This window comes from Bos javanicus, chromosome X, assembly GCF_032452875.1.
Source record: "Bos javanicus breed banteng chromosome X, ARS-OSU_banteng_1.0, whole genome shotgun sequence".
Taxonomy (NCBI): Eukaryota; Metazoa; Chordata; class Mammalia; order Artiodactyla; family Bovidae; genus Bos; species Bos javanicus.
This window is the reverse complement of record NC_083897.1, coordinates 121,769,957-121,789,322: the sequence shown is the minus strand read 5'-3', so window position 1 is coordinate 121,789,322 and position 19,366 is coordinate 121,769,957. Positions and strand designations below refer to the sequence as shown.

The window sequence follows — 19,366 nt, the reverse complement described above, 5'->3', positions numbered from 1 at the left end:
CAATGACAGGAAAAATAATTGGAAGATAACTCTTTTATTAATAATAACTTATAAATATTTTGATAGATTTGAAGTTTGGCTGGGGAGATATTAACTCGACTGTTCTCATAAGGATATGAAGCAGAGAAAATGAGAGTGGTTTTGAATTAATTGTCATGTGATAGAATTTCTCTAGGAAAAATAATGCATAAATGTTTACAAAGAAGTAAAAGGAGTGGGAAATTAATCAGCTTGTGTCATCTTTTGCATTCACTTTTTTAAAACTGAAGTACTGAGAAATATCTGAAAGTGGAGATGAGATTCCTCTTCAAATGAATACTATCAATCACTTGAAAAGATTCAAAAATTGGATGAAAATTACTCAAAGGATTATGATAAAGAGAGCAGAGGAAGGGATAGTTTGTTTCGAAGTGATGCTGACTGGGGGAGAGAACGTGGCAGTTAGTGGAAGTAGAAATGGGCTGACCTTTTGGAACAGAGATGACTAAGGTTGGACGCCCAGAGCTATTTGGGGAGAAATAAGTCAACAGATGTTTCTAGCAGCCTATGGCAAATGAAAAGTTCAAATTGTTACGCAGAACTGAGGTGGGCATCATGATAACAAACAGAGAACAGCAGCATTAGAAGTAGCTATTGGCCGCCCTCATCTGGAATAAATTTGCATAGTCTTCTGCAAGTATTGGGGGAGTAACAGCTATTAAGCTAGTGTTTATAAACAGAGATAACTCACAAGAACTAGCAACTACTGGGGCCGCTGGTGGTGAGAGAAGAAGGTAAGGAAGGTTCAGTGTTTCCTGTTGGTCCAAAACAGTTTTCAGACAGTGAAGGTGTTCAGAGGACAATATGTAAAACTCTGCTTTTAAAGTTTATCCATAACTCGGGGACATCTTGTTAGTTAAATGAGAATTTTAAAAGTGTCTTATGAGAGATGTAGACTTTTAGAAAAGAGAAAGCATCAAGTAACATTATGTACAAAAATTTTATGTGTTTATTTTTACTGAGATTTGTTTTAGGGGAAAGAGTCATAAAACATCTTCAGTAATTGTTCAGAATGTCTAATTCATCAGTTGGAAATCAAGAGATTTTATGCCAGGAAATGTCTTGTGGTACTTTACAGTAAGTATCAGTCAATGAAATCTGAAAATCTTTATAGGTATGGAGGTGGCAGTTATCGTATTAATTTTACCCAGGAAGAAAGAAGAAAGGGCTGAATATTACCCCTTAAATCAATGAAACAGTTGTAGTATTGCAGCCCAGAGCTCTGTGTCCATTCTTATATTCATTTCCTGTGCTGTTCTTCAGGAACATGTTTGTATCTCTCCAGTTATAGAGACCTTTGCCAAATTCAAAGGTTCATGGAGGCATGACACAACTGCATTGAATCATTTTAAAATAAGGTGTCTTAACCATTTCCATAGAGGGCTCATTCCAGGAAAATGTGAAAACTTGAGATAAGGTGATTGAACTAAATAATAAACCCATTTTGTTGTTGTTCAGTTGCTAAGTTGTGTCTAACTCTTTGTGACCCCATGGAATGTAGCCCACCAGGCTCCTCTGTCCATGGGATTATTCAGGCAAGAATACTGGAGTGGGTTGCCATTTCCTTCTCCAGGGGATCTTTCTGACCCAAGGATTGAAGCTGGGGCTCCTGCATTGCAGGCAGTTTCTTTACTGCCTGAGCCTTCAGGGAAGCCCAATAAACCTGTTAGATGATTCTTTCTAAGGCTTGGGAGACATGCTTCAGAGAGGACAAGAGTATGTTGATATGAGAAATTAATATATGATTATAGTGTGACTGAAAATCAATGGAGAAAGTATAGATTGGATTGGGTTGTAGATAACATTAAAACTAGCTTATTTTATGTAAAACATCATGAATATATATATATAGTCAAGTGGATTAATAATTAAATATGAGAGGTAAAACTATAGAATTAGGAGGAGAAAAATTGAAGACTATTTTGGTAACCTGGGATGAAAAGAGCTTCTTAAATAAAATTCCTAAAGTTCATGTGCCATTCTGAAGAAAAATCTGATAACATTTAGTAAAATGAAGTGTTAACATACCCTATGTCCTTACATCTGTATCCAGGATGTGTAGCTCAGAGAAGTTTCATGCAAGTCCATCAAGAAGATATTTAAATTTGAAATTTGTTACAGGGTTGTTTTTGGTAACAGGCAGTTAGAGATAGCTGCTTATCATGATAATTAATCCTTTTGCAGTATGTATGTGTATCAGATCATCGCATTGTACACTGTAAACTTACCCAGTGTTATACGTCATTTATATCTTGATCAAGCTGGGGAAAAAATAGCTGGAGACTACTAGATGCAGGCCCCAGAGGGAAGTGATAAGTACCATGTGGAAAGATATGTGTAGCAGTTAGATCCAACTAGATAAGCCTACCAAGTGATCAATAGCTCTTGAAAAAGATAGTGCTGAGTTAAAAAGAGAAAACAAACGAACATGCATGCATATAATATAATACAGAGGAAAGAATGAATATCTCACATATTAGGAAATGAGTCAGTGGTAGGAGATGAAAATAGTACATTGGGGATAAAAGAGAATCGATACAAGAAGAAGAGATGGGTCTTCCAGGGAGGAACGATGATGATGTGCAATGAATTATAGAGTATGATTAATTCAAACCCATGCACACCAAAAGCAAACAGCCTAATGATTAATGATTTATAAATGCAGATGAAGTAAGTGTCATTTGAACAAGGGGAGGTTTGTTTGTTTTCATGACCACAAGTAAAGCACATGGCATGATGGAGAGCGGCATCCTGGTAGGATGGAGAAGCTTTGAAAGATACAGTATACAAAACAGGTTGAGTCTTGGGTTGTGGCAGCACAATGTCAGCTGTGCACATGATTTAAACTGAGTCTCGTGCTCCTGATTTGTATGTGAAAATGATAATAATTTATCACACACACATCAGTGGTGCTTTATGCATTTTTAAAGGTCAGAAAAAATATTATAACTGTTTACAGTTCATAAATGGTTTTTAAAAAATATAAATTTATTTATTTTAATTGAAGGTTAATTACTTTACAATATTGTATTGGTTTTGCCATACATAAACATGAATCCGCCACAGGTATACACGTGTTCCCCATCCTGAACCCCCTCCCTCCTCCCTCCCCGTACCATTCCTCTGGGTCGTCCCAGTGCACCAGCCCCAAGCATCCAGTATCATGCATCAAACCTGGACTGGTGATTTGTTTCATATATGACATTATACATGTTTCAATGCCATTCTCCCAAATCATCCCACCCACTCCCTCTGCCACTGCTGCTGCTGCTAAGTCACTTCAGTTGTGTCTGACTCTGTGCGACCCCATAGATGGCAGCCCACCAGGCTCCCCTGTCCCTGGGATTCTCCAGGCAAGAACACTGGAGTGGCTTGCCATTTCCTTCTCCAGTGCATGAAAGTGAAAAGTGAAAGTGAAGTCTCTCAGTCGTGTCTGACTCTTAGCTACCCCATGGACTGTAGCCCACCAGGCTCCTCCATCCATGGGATTTTCCAGGTAGGAGTACTGGAGTGGGGTGCCATTGCCTTCTCTGCCCTCTACCACAGATGGCTTCAATTTTATTTTGTGTATGCTGCTAGATCCCACATCTGTCCAGCTGTGACTTTCATTTCTCTTCAGAATCAGACTTAACTTCTCACTTGATATCTCTACTTGGATATTCAGCAGATACCTAAATTCAGAATGTCCTAAACTGAATCATTATTCTCAGTTCTTTTTGCCTGTTCTTCTTAATTTTCCCCTCTCTCTGTGAACAATATTACTGTCCACATACTTCCTAAGACAGACTCCTCAGAACTGAACCGCTATCTTTCCTCTCTCATTTAACCCCTCTTCCAAACAGTAATGATGTATGTTAGTTACAGCTTCTTAATTGCTCTTATTCATCCTCAAAATGACTATCTTTTTTTGGTTAATGTATATAAATAATTATTTCTTTATTTTTTAAATATTGATTTATTTATTTTAATTGGAGGATAATTACTTTACAATATTATGGTGGTTTTTGCCATATATCGACATGAATCAGCACATGTGTCCACCCATTCTGAACCCCTCTCCCACCTCCCTCCCCACCCCATCCCTCTGGGTTGTCCCAGAGCACCGACTTTGAGTGCCCTGCTTCATGCATCAAACTTGCAATGGTCCTGTGTTTTACATATGGTAATATATATGTTTCAATGCTATTCTCTCAAATCATCCCACCCTTGCCTTCTCCCACTGAGTCTGAAAGTCTGTTCTTTACATCTATGTCTCCTTTGCTGCCTTGCATATAGGATTGTCATTACTGTCTTTCTAAATTCCATATATATGCGTTAATATTTGTGTTTCTCTTTCTGTATTTGTGTTTCTCTTTCTGACTTACTTCACTCTGTATAATAGACTCCAGTTTCACCCACCTCATTAGAACTAACTCAAATGCCTTCTTTTTTATAACTGAGTAATACTCCATTGTGTATATGTACCACGACTTCCTTATCCATTCATCTGCCAATGGACATCTAGGTTGCTTCCATGTCCTAGCTATTGTAAAGAGTGCTGCAATGAACATTGGGGTACACGTGTCTCTTTCACTTCTGGTTTCCTCGGGGTATATGCCCAGCAGTGGGATTGCTGGATTGTATGGCAGTTCTATTCCCAGCTGTGTAAGGAATCTCCACACTGTTTTCCATAGAGGCTGTACCAGTTTGCATTCCCACCAACAGTTTGTAAGAGGGTTCCCTTTTCTCCACACCCTCTCTAGCATTTATTGTTTGTAGACTTTTTGATGGCAGCCATTCTGACCAGTGTGAGATGATACCTCATTGTGGTTTCATCCTCAAAACAACTCTTGAATCCGTTACCATTAGCAGTTGTTTAAATAGCCTCAAGGAACTCCTTTAACATTTAAAAAAAATTTTAGTTGAAATATAGTTGATTTACAGTATCATGTAAGTTTCAGGTGTATAGCACAATTCAATTATATATTATACACACACATACATACACCTATATGTATTCAGTTGCATATATATATTTATTCTTTTTCATATTCTTTTCCTTTATAGGTTATTACAAAATATTGAGAATAGTTTCTGGTGTTATACAATAGGTACTTATTAATTATCTGTTATATATATGGTAGTGTAAGAAATTCCTGATATTGACCTTCTTTCCTATAACATTTCCAGTCTTTTTTGGAATGGTTTTTTATTTTATTTTATTTTTTTGGCCACACCACACTGCCTGTGGGATCTTAGTTCCATGATTAGGGACTGAACCCATGCTCCCCTGCAGTGGAAGTGTGGAGTCCACTGGACTGCCAGAGAATTTCCCTTTTGAACAATTTAGAGTGATCTTTCTAAATCCAGATAATAATACTTCATTTCCCTGTTTAAAACTCTTCCATGACTCCCCACTCTCTGGTCTATCATGTCTAATCTAAACACCTGATTGTGATTTGACCTTTGCTTATCACCCTCTCAGCCTTCACATGTCTTTCAAACAGTAAGTCATGACACCATGGTATCTCATGACCTTTGTGTTTTGGGTGTTGACTGACACTTTTAAATGAAAAACCATAGGACAAGAAAAAAGTGCATTGCTTGTAGTCTGGCTAAGTATTATGTCATGACCTTTTGATTCACACATCCATACATAGACACACCTGTACATATATTCAATACATACGTAGAGACTCTAGATGGAAAATTTAGTTTTTATCCTGACACCCAGAATCCTCCATCTTTCTGTCATTTCTCTGTGCTGACAACCCAAGTAGACTGCTTGTATCTCCCAAAACATATATGGGTTTTCTTTCCTTTTGTGATTTCTATCTCTGCTTCCCAAAATACCTTGCTTCCCGTGACCTGCACAACTCTTATTCTTTCTATATTGATTGAGCTTCAGAGTCACCTCTTCACGGAGGTTATTTTTGATTCTCACATGGTCCCCAAAGCAAGACATAATGTCATTTCCATGTAATCCTCTAATATTACATGCTTATACCTATTTTCCCTCCTTTATAGTATCTTGTAATTTTCTGTTTAGGGATTCTTTTCTTATGAAACTGATAGCTCCCTGAGAACAGGGAGTGTGTGTTACTATCATCATTTTGATTACATCTTCCACAAAATTGATGGAGCAGAGGAGATGATCTCTAAAATTCCTCCCAGCTCTTAATTTCAAGATAAATGTAATTCTCGACTTGACATTTTAGGCAATATTTAATGATAAAGTGCATAGGTATTGACTGGTCTGATTTGGTTGTCAACGTGGCTGGGCTACTATTTATGATTTGTCAGTTTAGACACGTTTGTGTCTGTTCCTGATTGAATCTCATACAGCTGTGACATGGGACATTTCCCTGTTTGTCCCCAATAGTTACCGATATATAAGATAGAAGAAAAAAATGTTCATCTTCTGTGACAGGACGGGAGCACCTAAGGTCTTTCTGTAGGTTGACAAACATGCTGATTGAAATATGAAAAATTCAGCCATGTGTCCCTAGGTATCCAGTTATATGGTAGAATGAAGATAGCACATCTCATTGCCTTTTGTTAAATGCTTTTTTTTTTTCTGTTTTAATCCAGATGTTCTATGTTTTATATGCACACACTTAACAGTGTCCTTGCACTAGAGATACTTTAAGTGATAAATGATATGTTTCTCAGCATCCAGTCATCCAAATACCTAATAAACTATCTTTCCCTTAGTATTTTCAATAAACTAAGGTTACTATGTTTCCCTAAGGGAATTTCGCAACTATGGAATTAATGACAGTGCAAGAACCACCAATTTTGTTATGGCCAAGAGCAAAAGTGGGGGAAAGAGCTTTAGAAAACGAACTACTTACCTAATGAAAACAAATCAATGGTTAGAGAAAGGACATTGTTATAAAAGCCCTGGCTCTGCTGACTAACCATCCCATTTTTCTTTTTAGAAGGAAAAAAAAAAATTCCAAGAGGAATTCTTCAGAGCAGACAATTTCTTCTCTGGATTTTGCTCATACATATTTTTATTTATAAACTTAACGTTGCCAGACACTGTTTGAAATTCATTGACTTTTATCACTCAAGTTTTAAAATGCCTTTGTAAGTCCTAGATTTATTCAAAGAACTATTGGAGCTTGGAATGAGAGAGTGTCCTGCCTTGTCTCCTTGCCCTCGCCCTCTGTAGCTGCCAGCTTCGGTCTAGTCCTCTCTGCTGACCACACCCCTTCCTCTTTGCTTCTGCAAGAGTGGCTTCTTATCTCCTTAGGTCAAGACCATTCTCTCTTTCCCTTGAGGAAGCCAGGAGACAACCCAAAATGAACCTAAAAATGCCTCGACCTCCATCCATTCATTCATTCATAAATATTTATTTAGCACCTACTATTTGGAAAACTGTATTCTTGGCACCAGAGATCAGGGGACAGTCTAAAATGCCTGCCCTCATGAATCTTAAACTCAGTAGGCTCCTGCGGCTGGCTTTGCATCATCTAAATAATCTATTAGTAGACTGTCTTAACTGCAAATGCCTGTACTTGTGAGATAAATCCAGAAGGTACTTCGCTCAGGAAGACTGGATTTAATGAAATCTCTAAAAGCTGAATCTGTTAAAGTTGGGTTATGTAATATTAAGATACAGGGAGATACATTAATAATTCCTCTTTGTATTCCTATGACCATGATGTTAAATGTTTTCATATATTGCTGAGACACACACACACAGAGTTTGGTTTTATCATTAAAAAAAATAAACAAACACACACACACACATAGAGAAGTGGCACATATTTGTAGTTCTCTAAGATCTGGATTCCAGTTTCACAGTCCCTATTCATAATTGGACAGTTTCTGGAAAGCTGAGTCTTTGTTACGCTTTTGAAAACTGGAGTTCTGTTTCCTTCTTAATAGAGTGGTAAAATTCCTAGATTGACAAAATAATTAGGGAGCCATGTAGGAAGACTGCCTGTTCACTTGAGGCATCCTTCATGCTATTTTTCTGAGAACTTAGCAGATCATCTCAACTTCCTTTTAAACTGTTCCAATGATGAGAATTTAATTTCTTTATATGTAACTTCATTCTCTATTAAGACTCTTAGTCTTAGTAGTTTTTTCTTTACTAACTTGAAGCCTGTTTTCTAAAATATTCACATATTGGTTCTAATTCTTCCTATCAAGGACCCTATATGCCAGCTTCCCATGGTTTTACCTTGGCTCTTCTTACTTGAGGGGTCACTCCATATCCCTCATGATTGCTAGATCTCCCTCATTTTGTTCACCTTCCAGGATGAGGTGAATTGACTTTCTCTAGTTCAATACTCCTAGTAAACTATAGAGTGCGAAACAGGACACGTGGTCTGGATGTAGTCTGTCTAGTGTAACTCTTTCTTACCATCAAATCCTTGACAGTCTGCATGCACTTATGTCCTCTCTGTATGCTTTATGTTCATAACTTTTTTCCCCAACAGGCCCCAGCATGGTGAACTTGTGGTGAGCTACACATAGAATATATAGAAAATTTAGGGTCACAGTGAAAAGCTAACAATAAGGTGAAATCCACAAGGTCTATCATGACTTTATTTTAATTATTACCACAGGGGTTTGCTGTGCCAATTACCTTTTTGTTTAGCACTGCCCAGTCGTGGCAAGTGCCAATAAGGAAATTTGCACCTCCAAGTACAGTAAAATATGAATTATGGAAAAAAAGAGTGTTTTAGTTGTACATAAGGGGTAATATATTAAAAAAAAATGTGTATTCTCTAATGATACACTTCAGATGAAGAAACTAGCTATACTCTTGAATATATTAGATGTTTCTGACCATGACATGACTGAGCTACTGAACTGAACTGATCATGTTACTCTTATGTTCCAAAGATAAAGCCAAGTTTTGTAGACTAAAACAGAAGAATCCAGAGAGAACAAGAACTAGTTGAGGAGTTAATTATAAAAAGAAATGGTTCTCCTGAAAGATGTGTGGGTTGTCTTAGTCACTTCAGGCTGCTATAATATAGTGCCATAGACTGGGTGGCTTATAAACAATAGAATTTATTTCTCACAGTCTGGAGGCGGGAAGTCCAGGATCAAGGCACCAGCGGATGTGATATACGGTGAAGGCCTCCTTCCTGGTTCAGAGATGGCTTTCCTCTTGCTGTATCCTCACATGGTGGAGAGAGGGAGAGAGCTCTCGGGGTTTTCTTTTATAAGGGCACTATCCCCATTCCTGAAGAATCCACCTCATGGCCTGATCACTTCCCTAATCAGTACTCCACCTCTTGATACCATCAGGGCTTAGGGGTTTGTTTGTTTGTTTGTTTTGTTTTTTATTGGCTGTGTTGCATCTGCAAGGGCTTTTCTCTAGTTGCAGTGCACGGACTTCTCATTGTGGTGGCTTCTCCCGTTGTGAAACTCGGGCTATAGGGTGCATAGGTTCAGTAGTTGTAGCATAGGCTTAGTTGCTGCACAGCATGTGGGATCGTCTACATTGGCAGGCAGATTCTTACCCACTTTACCACCAGGGAAGTTCCCTGGAGGTTAGGTTTTAACATAGGAATTTGGGAGGTGGGAGCACAGACAGTCTATAAAACATGATGTAGTAAACACCACTAAAGTGTGTTTTTAATGGTCCTGAAAATGACAAAGCCAAAAAGAAAAATGAAGCTTAAAAATGATAAACTGTCATCATTAAGAAGCATCCATGTTGTTGATTGTAGGCAACAGAATAAAAGCTCTGTAACTTTGTGAAATAATTAGGTGGTCATTCATGCATATACTATATTAATCTCCAATTGAACAAAACATAATGAATTATATCAGAGAACTGTTATAATCAGGTATGGGTAAATGGCAAATGTCAGTTTTTAACCTTTTAATCTTTGCATTATACAGTTCGAATATCAAACATGTTCTATGAAGACAGATTTAAACAGATCTGTCCTGTGGGTATAAATTTTTTATAATGTCCTGGTTAGTCCTGAACTAGGTCTCTTTGGGTATCAGCTGGTGATTATATAGAGAGTTTGGTTTTTGTTTTTCCTAAGGGAGAAGAGAGACTCCCTTACATTATATGGGAGGCTGTGAGTGTATTTGCATATATGCAAATTCTGCAACATTATATACTAGGCTTCTCTCATAGCTCAGTCGGTAAAGAATCTACCTGCAATGCAGGAGACCCAGGTTCAATTCCTGCATCGGGAAGATCCCCTGGAGAAGGGAATGGCAACCCACTCCAGTATTCTTGCCTGGAGAATTGCATGGAGAGAGGAACCTGGAGGGCTACCGTCCATGGGGTCACAAGAGTCAGACATGACTGAAGCAACTAAACCAACCAATATACAAGGGACTTGAGCATCCACAAATTTTGATATCTGTGGAGGGGTCCGTGGATACCGAGGCACAATTGTACATGTACAGATAGAAAAATGCATAGAGAGAAATAACTTTATAAAAACTAGATCATATTATATATACTACTTTAAAGAAAACTGTTAAATTTGACTTGATTTATTTAACTGAACACAAGGGAAATGAAGTGAAACTAAAGTTATTGTTTGTATTCTTCAGGACAAGATGTACAAGTTCCTAAATTATCCATTTAAAAAGACCTAGATTAAAGGTTATATAAAGCAAATAATTGACTTTTATTATGCCCTTTTTAGAAGCTAAGTTTCATTTTTAGGTGGTATTAGCTTTACCCTCTTTATTAAAGATAATGTAGTTAACATTCTTAAATTATTCCACCTTTTGATTTTTGTAGTGCATTTATTTTTAAATTTGTAAAGATATACAGTAGAATCTTTAAACACTGATTTTACAGGCTAACCTTTAATCTTTACAATCACAAGCAGATTTACTAATATTTATTATGTTTACAAATGCTGGATATTTAAACAAATTGAAGTAAAATCTGTAGACAAGGAGAAACTCTTTAGAATTCTTGATCTCTTTTCCATCCACGCCTGGATTTTATTGTTTTGAATTCCCAGAGAGCTGTAGAGTGAATCAATGCACAGTATTTAGACAGAATGGAATCGACACTCCAGGAGATCAGAAATAGTTTTGAATTCTCTCCCAATGCCCCATTCACATAAGTATTTGATAACTAGCTTAAAGGCAGAATTGTTAGAATACCGTTATCTGCACATATATTTGCTTTTGTTCCTTCCATGTGTCTAGGGAGTTGTTTTCAAATAAGTGCCAGTATTTAGAATATTTACCATTTTAGGTTGTAGGCACAAAGCTGTATATGTTGAACTCTATTAGGACTTTTAAGGGTAACTTTTACCTTATGGGGCTTCTCTGCTGGCCAGATGGTAAGGAATCTGCCTGCAATGCAGGAGACCTGGGTTGGATCCCTGGGTCAGGAAGATCTCCTGGGGAAGGGAATGGTTACCCACTCCAGCATCCTTGCCTGACAGAGAAGCCTGGTGGGCTACCGTCCATGGGGTTGCAAAGAATTGGATGCAACTGAGTGACTAACTCTTATCTTTCACACATATTAATCTCCAAGTTAAGTCACAGTGCTTTACAACATTTAATGTGCATATATACATATGAATACATGTGTGTGTGTGTGTGTGTGTTGTGGTTGTGCTCAATCATGTCTGATTCTTTGTGACCACAGGGGCTATAGACCGCCAGGCTCCTCTGTCCATGGGATTTCCCAGGCAAGAATACTGCAGTGGGTTGCCATACACTTCGCCAGGGCATCTGCCTGACACAGGGATCGAACCTGCGTCTCTTGCATCTCCTGCACTGGCAGGCAGATTCTTTACCAATGAGCCACCTGGGAAGCCATATATGTGTACATGAATATGCATACATGTATGTATGTATATACGGAGAAGGCCCTGGCACCCCACTCCAGTACTCTTGCCTGGAAACTCCCATGGACGGAGGAGCCTGGTGGGCTACAGTCCATGGGGTCGCAAAGAGTTGGACAAGACCAAGCGACTTCACTTTCACTTTTCACTTTCATGCACTGGAGAAGGAAATGGCAACTCACTCCAGTGTTCTTGCCTGGAGAATCCCAGGGACAGGGGAGCCTAGTGGGCTGCTGTCTATGGGGTCGCACAGAGTCGGACACGACTGAAGCGACTTAGCAGCAGCAGCAGCATGTGTGTATATATGTGAGTATGTTTACATATACATATGTATTCATGTGTATTTGTGTGTGTGAGAGAGAGAGACGGTGACAGAGACTGTGTGTGTAGTAATTGCTCTGATCATTTAAGCTTGATTCTATTTTAGTTTTCATGTTCCCTATCAGTCCTTTTCACTCATAGTGATGCAAATCCCAAATAGAGCAGGGAAGTTTCCATGACTTGAAGAGACAGAAAGGCTGAGGTGTCTGGGGCTTGCAGGGCAAGGCATGAATGAGGAGAAGCTTCATGAGGAAAATGTTTCAGGAACCTGCACCAGAGTCCCCTGGAGTCTCTTCCTGAGAACTGACGTGTGTGGGAGTAGAAATTCCATGAAGCTGGGCAACAATCAACCAGAAAACTGTAAGCTGAACAGCTACTAGAAGTCAGAGAGCACCAACAGTTAGCCTCAGACCACTGTTCTAGTCCCAGCTGTTTTTGTATTCATGGCATCACCCATGAGACATGGGAGTGAGCAAGCCTTAGATGATTCCAGCACCCAGCCTTGGCACCATCCTTGCTTGCTCTGGGCTGGCTGTGGTGTGTGGTGGCTTGAAATGGGGTCTCAATTCCCTAACTGGGAATCAAACCTGGGCCGTGGTGGTGAAAGCACCGAATCCTAACCACTAGACCACCAGGGACTAGCAGCTAGAAGCAGGGCGTTGGCTCTTGTCTTCTTTGCTTTTTTAAAGAATTTCAGCAAAAAGGTGGAAATTGGTAAAGCGGATAAAAGCATTTATTAAGAGCAGAGAATGTGTGGAAAGATACATGGCAGGCTGAAAGGGAGTCGAGTGCTTTAGGGGTGGTTTAAATCATTGATGGCAGAAAGTGAAGAAGAACCAAAGAGCCTCTCGATGAAAGTGAAAGAGGAGAGTGAAAAAGTTGGCTTAAAACTCAACATTCAGAAAACAAAGATCATGGCATCTGGTCCCATCACTTCATGGCAAATAGATGGGGAAACAATGGAAAGAGTGAGAGACTATTATTTTGCGGGGCTCCAAAATCACTGCAGATGGTGACTGAAGACATGAAATTAAAAGACACTTGCTCCTTGGAAGAAAAGCTATGACCAACCTAGACAGCGTCTTAAGAAAGCAGAAACATTACTTTGCTGACAAAGTTCCGTCTAATCAAAGCTATGGTTTTTCCAGTAGTCATGTATGGATGTGAGAGTTGGACTGTAAAGAAAGCTGAGTGCCAAAAAATTGATGCTTTTGAGCTGTGGTGTTTGGAGAAGACTCTTGAGAGTCTCTTGGACTGCAAGGAGATCCAACCAGTCCATCCCAAAGGAAATTAGTCCTGCATATTCATTGGAAGGACTGATGGTAAAGCTGAAACTCCAATACTTTGGCCACCTGATGAGAAGAGCTGACTCATTGGAAAAGACTCTGATTCTGGGAAGGATTGAAGGCAGGAGGAGAAGGGGACAACAGAAGATAAGATGGTTGGATGTCATCACTGACTCAATGGATATGAGTCTGAGCAAGCTACGGGAGTTAGTGATGGACAGGGAAGCCTGGCATGCTGCAGTCCATGGGGTCACAAAGAGTCAGACACGGATGAGAGACTGAAATCTCTGATTTCAGTTCACGGCTGAACTGAAATCATGATGGGGCTTCCCTGATGTCTCAGCAGTAAAGAATCAGTCTGCAAATGCAGGAGATACAGGTTCTGTCCCTGTAATGGGGAAGATGCCCTGGAGAAGGAAATGGTAACCCACTCTAGTATTCTTGCCTGGAGAATCCCATGGACAGAGGAGCCTGGTGGGCTACAGTCCATAGGGTGGACTACAGTCCATAGGGTCCCAAAAGAGTTGACATGACTGAGAGACTAAACAACAATAAGAGCAGTTTTCCAAGTTCCCTCTGGCCAGTCATCTTGCTTTTTCTGACTCTGTGTCCATAAGTGGTCTGGCTCAGGGCCCTCCTGGATGTGTTATTGAGCATGAATTCCAGCACAAGGGTCTCTGACTGGTTGGCAGAACATATTATAGGCTAGCACCCTCTCCCTTCTCTGACCCCTCAGGAACCTTTCTGTGCATGCATAGTTTGAGGAGGTTTTGAGATCAAGAATGAGAAATACAGAGCCTCTTGATCTTTTTACCCAAGCAAGGCGCCACTGCTCTCTAATCCAGCCATTATCTTTATCTTGATGTGTGTGTCCTCAAGAGACAGATGCGAGCTGCTCAGCCTGGGGCCCTGGAGAAGGCAATGGCAACCCACTCCAGTACTCTTTCCTGGAAAATCCCATGGACGGAGGAGCCTGGTAGGCTGCAGTCCATGGGGTCATGAACAGTTGGACATGACTGAACAGCTTCACTTTCACTTTTTACTTTCATGCATTGGAGAAGGAAATGGCAACCCATTCTAGTGTTCTTGCCTGGAGAATCCCAGGGATGGGGGAGCCTGGTGGGCTGCCATCTATGGGGTCTCACAGAGTCACACACGACTGAAGTGACTTAGCAGCAGCAGCCCGGGGCCCATCTGTCTCCTACCTCAGGTGGCTGCTGGGTTGAGCAGAGACAGACTTTCTTGACTGAGTCCTGCCCAGAAAATTCCTGAGCAGAGAAAATGTTTTCAACCACCACCACCACCACCACCACCACCAACAAATGCGATCGCCATTTCTCACTCAGCACTAGATACCCAGAACACATCTTCTTTGCTTTCAGTTTGTAATCGCTACATACTTTTCTCACTTACTGTGTTCTTTCCGAATGCCACAGTAAACGTGGTTCTTTGGAGAAGAATTCCTCTTTCACCTTCACCTGTAACTCACACTTTACCTCCAATACTTACCCTTCTAAATCAGGGCAACCTTCTAATTCCAGGAAGTGCTTCTCTACATCAGAATGATGCTAAGTGCCTGCTAAGGAGATGGGTGCCTGTGAAAGTGCTGCTGGAAAGCTTTCTCTTGGGTTAGTCTCCCCCTCTTGAAGAGCCACTGAGTGAAGTTGTCCTCAGAAGGAAAAAGTGCTGTAATAGAGTCCCCACCTTTCCTCCATTCCAGGCTCAGACGCCCTGACAGGGTTTTCTGGTCTTCTTTTACTCACTTACTACCTTCCAGCCCTCCTTCTCTTAGCCAGAGTGGCACTGTCCCCAAGTGACTTTTCTCCAAGCTGAAAGTCATGTCATACATTTGAAACTATTTTAGTTCAGCTCCAGAGGAAGAATCTTCCCTACTCTGTTTCCCTTTGGGCACAGAGGTCACTATTCCCTCCTTGTTCTTAGGCTGGCTCATTAGCTAGGATATGCTCGATTTTCCAAATAATCTATTATGACCACACACACAGTGTATGGGAAAAGTTTTATATACTTCAAAAACCCTCCTACAAAGAGAATTTAAGAGCCAAAGGTAAACTGGGAAGTTATTATCTGCAGATATGATAGAATCAGGGCAGGCCCAACTTAAGGACTATCAACATTTATTTTTAAATAAAGCTCCCAGTTTTATTTATTTTTAATTTATTTTATTAGTTTTGGCTGTTCTGGATCTCTGCTGCTGCACACAGGCTTTCTCTAGTTGTGACAAGTGGGGACTACACTCTAGTTATGGTGTGTGGGTTTCTCATTGTGGTGGCTTCTCTTGTTACAGAGCACGGGCTCTAAGGTGCATGGGCTTCAGTAGTTGTGGTGCCCGGCTTTAGCTGTCAGACCAGAGATTGAACCCGTGTCCCCTGCATTGGTAGGTGGATTCTTAACCACTGGACCACCTGGGAAGTCCTATCAACATTTTGAGTGGGATAAACTGTGATCGTGGGGCTTGGTTCTGTACATTGTAGGATGCTTTAGTAGCATCCTTGGTCTCTACAATGTAGCATCCTTGGTCTCTACAAGTAGCATCCTTGGTCTCTATGATGCCAGTCATAGACCCCTAGTTGTCACAAATAAAGATGTCAATGCCAGTAGTTCATGTGGTGTGCAATATCCACCTCCAGTTGTGAACCACAGATTTAGAGCTAGTCTCCTATGTTAGCTAGGCTGTGCTATGTTTTATTAGTTAGGTTAACTCTGGGAGAAGGTGATGGACAGGGAGGCCTGGTGTGCTGCGATTCACGGGGTTGCAAAGAGTCAGATATGACTGAGTGACTGAACTGAACTGAACTGACTGATGTAAGGTCTTAGTGCAAAATGTTTATAATTTTTAGTCACATCACAGTCCTTTGCAGGTCAACTCCCTCTTCTCTACCTTTTCCCCAAAGAAGGCTGTCTGGGACAGCTTCCATATTGATTATCTAGGCCTCTGTGTTGCAAATTTGGGTTTCAGTTCAGTTCAGTCACTCAGTCGTGTCCGACTCTTTGCGACCCCATGAATTGCAGCATGCCAGGCCTCCCTGTCCATCACCAACTCCCGGAGTTCACTCAAACTCACATCCATCGAGTCTTACTGCAATTTTACAACCTTAAGTGTTCTTCCCTTCTTGCTGTATGGATGAGAGAGAGAGAAGAGTTCCCACTTTCAATGGCCTCAGATGAGAAGTGATGCATGACTTCTTCTCATGTTACAGTTGATGACCTAGCAGTCATATCACCCCAGTCTAAGTGCAATGAAGAAAATAAGTTTCCTGTGTGCAGAGGCAAATAGTGGTGTGGTAAACTAATCTCACAGTCATTGCCAAGCATATTTTATCTGAAAATGGTCCCTTGAAAATAATTTAAAAACTTTTAGCTTTCAGTGTCTAGTGTGAAAATTACAAAATGTATAGAGCAATAACTCACCAAAGAAATACAAATGGATAATAAACATATTAAGTCAACATATTCAATCTGATAATATCAAAGGAGAAATTTTATTTTCTCCTATAATATTGATAGGGGCTTCCCAGGTGGCTCAGTGATAAAGAATCCACTGGCCAGTGCAGGAGATGCAGGTTCAATCTATGCATCAGGAAGATCCCCTGGGGGAGGAAATGGCAACCCACTTCAGTATTCTTGCCTGGAGAATCCCATGGACAAAGGAGCCTGGTGGGCTACAGTCCATAGGGTTGCAAAAGAGTTGGACAAAACTGAGCGACTGACCACATGCATAATATTGACAAATGTTAAAAAATAGTAATAGTGCAGACATGCTGATGAGGATAAAATAAGGTAGCATTCCTATATTACTGGTGAGATGGTGAATTAGTAGAAAATTTTGTGGAAAAAAAATTGTCATTATTTATCAAAGACCTTATAATGCTCATACTTTTTAAATGTTAGTTGCTCAGTCATGTCCTACTCTTCGTGACCTCATGGACTGCAGCCCGCCAGGCTCTTCTGTCCATGGGATCCTGCAGCTAAGAATACTGGGGTTGATTGCCATTTCCTTCTCCAGGGGATCTTCTTGACCCAGGGATCAAATTCAGGTCTCCTGCCTCGCAGGCAGATTCTTTACAGTCTGAGCTACCAGGGAAGTCATGCTTTTTAAATTGAGATACAATTAACATATATTAGTTTCGGATATGTAACACAATCATTTGATATTTGCATATATAGTTAAATGATCATCACAGTAAGTCTAGTTTACATCCATCTCCACACATAGTTAAAAATTTTTTTTTCTTGCATTGAAAAATTTGAAGTTTTACTCTCTTAGCAGATTTCAAATATACAACTCACTATTATGAATCATAGTTGCTATGCTGTACATCACATTCCCAGGACTTATTTATTTGATAAGTGAAGTTTTTACCTTTTAATGCTTATACTTTTTTAAGATTTTTTTTTAAAAGTCTTTGTGGAATTTATTACAGTATTGTTTCTGTTTTATGTTTTGGATTTTTGGCCATGAGACATATGGGATCTTAGCTTCCTGACCAGGGTTTGATCCCACACCCCATGCATTGAAAGACAAAGTCTTAACCACTGGACCGCCACGGAAGTCCCAGTGCTTATACGTTTTTATTCAGTAATACTACTTATAGAAACTTTTGCTAGGAGAAAATCAAATATCTGAGATATATGAGAAATGATTTTTATTAAAGCAATTTTATAGGAATAAATATGACAAGCAGCAAATATATGCAAGAGTCAGGGAATGAGTGAATATAAATTTCAGACACCCTCTACCCCTCTTAAATTCTGATCAACTGAAAATAGTTATTGGAATCAAAAAGGGTTCACATTTCAACTTTATGACAAGAAAAGCTGGAATGGAGAACAGGCCAGGGCCTATGGCCTCCATTTTCTAGCCTACATCTTGGGACCTTCTTGTCTGTAAACTATTGAATCAATATGTCAGAGAGAATGGAGAAAGATGTTAACACCTGGGATGGGCCTGCCAGGAGCTTGGGGGTAGGTGGTTTCAGAGAGAGGGGTAGACAGGCAGGCCTGAATGTGGCCCACGGAGTATCAGGCTCTAAACAGGCTCCATTCAGGTGACCCATTCCTCCTCCTAAAAGTGATTAGTGGAGAAGTGGATAAAAGGTCAGAAGTTCCCTGGTGATACTGCCCCCCTCCCCACCCCACTTCCTACCTCTGGACGATGAAGCAGAAATGTTCTGAGTCTGACAGAATTTAAGGGAGGTGAACTTCACTCCTACATGCACATTTTGACTGCAGACAAGTTTCATGCTGGTTAAAGGTGCCATCAGCTTAGGTCTTCAAAGAAGGAGGAAGGGCTGGGGAAATGGTTAGACTGAATTTAAGGGTCTCTTTAGTGGTGGGTCAGCAAGATAAGTAAAATTAAGAAAAAAAAAGATGCATATATGTCTGGAGGCTAGGGAGGGTGGGAAGTGTGTGCAGAAATTACTTGCAGGGTTCAGTTCAGGCAGTAAGCACTTGGCAAATGTATAATGGAAACCAGAGCACTGACATTTATTGTGCTGTGTCAGTCACTCAATTGTGTCCAAATCTTGGTGACACCATGGACTGTAGCCCACCAGGCTCCTCTGTCCATGGGGTTTCCCGGCAAGAATAGTGGAGTGGGTAGCCATTTCCTTTTCAGGGGATCTTTCCAACCCAGGGATTGAACCCACATCCCTTCATAGGCAGACAGATTCTCTATCACTGAGTCACCTGGTAAGCCCAACATTTGTTGAGCAGCTCCTATTCTAGGATTTTGGCAAATATTTGTTTTTATTTGTGCAGATAGACATACAGATGCAAGTTACTAGGGGAAGAGAAGACCCTGTGTACCATCCACCCCTCAACCTTACTGAGTGTCACTCCTGACTAAGCCCCGAGTAGATGTCTACAGGTCGCTGGTAGTTGATGACAATTGGCTACATAGTGAGGCCAAGGAAC

General features: G+C 40.3%; 1 long non-coding RNA gene across 2 annotated transcripts in view; it reads left to right on the top strand.

Annotated features, from left to right (window-relative positions):
* Positions 1-618: 618 nt before the first annotated feature.
* LOC133241968 (uncharacterized) overlaps positions 619-19,366 on the top strand; it is a 170,634-nt gene continuing 151,886 nt past the window's right edge. The window contains exon 1 of one of the 2 annotated variants that reach the window (XR_009734729.1): positions 619-773. This is a non-coding gene — a long non-coding RNA (uncharacterized LOC133241968). The remainder of the gene's footprint in view (positions 774-19,366) is intronic. The other variant, XR_009734730.1, reaches the window with a different exon arrangement.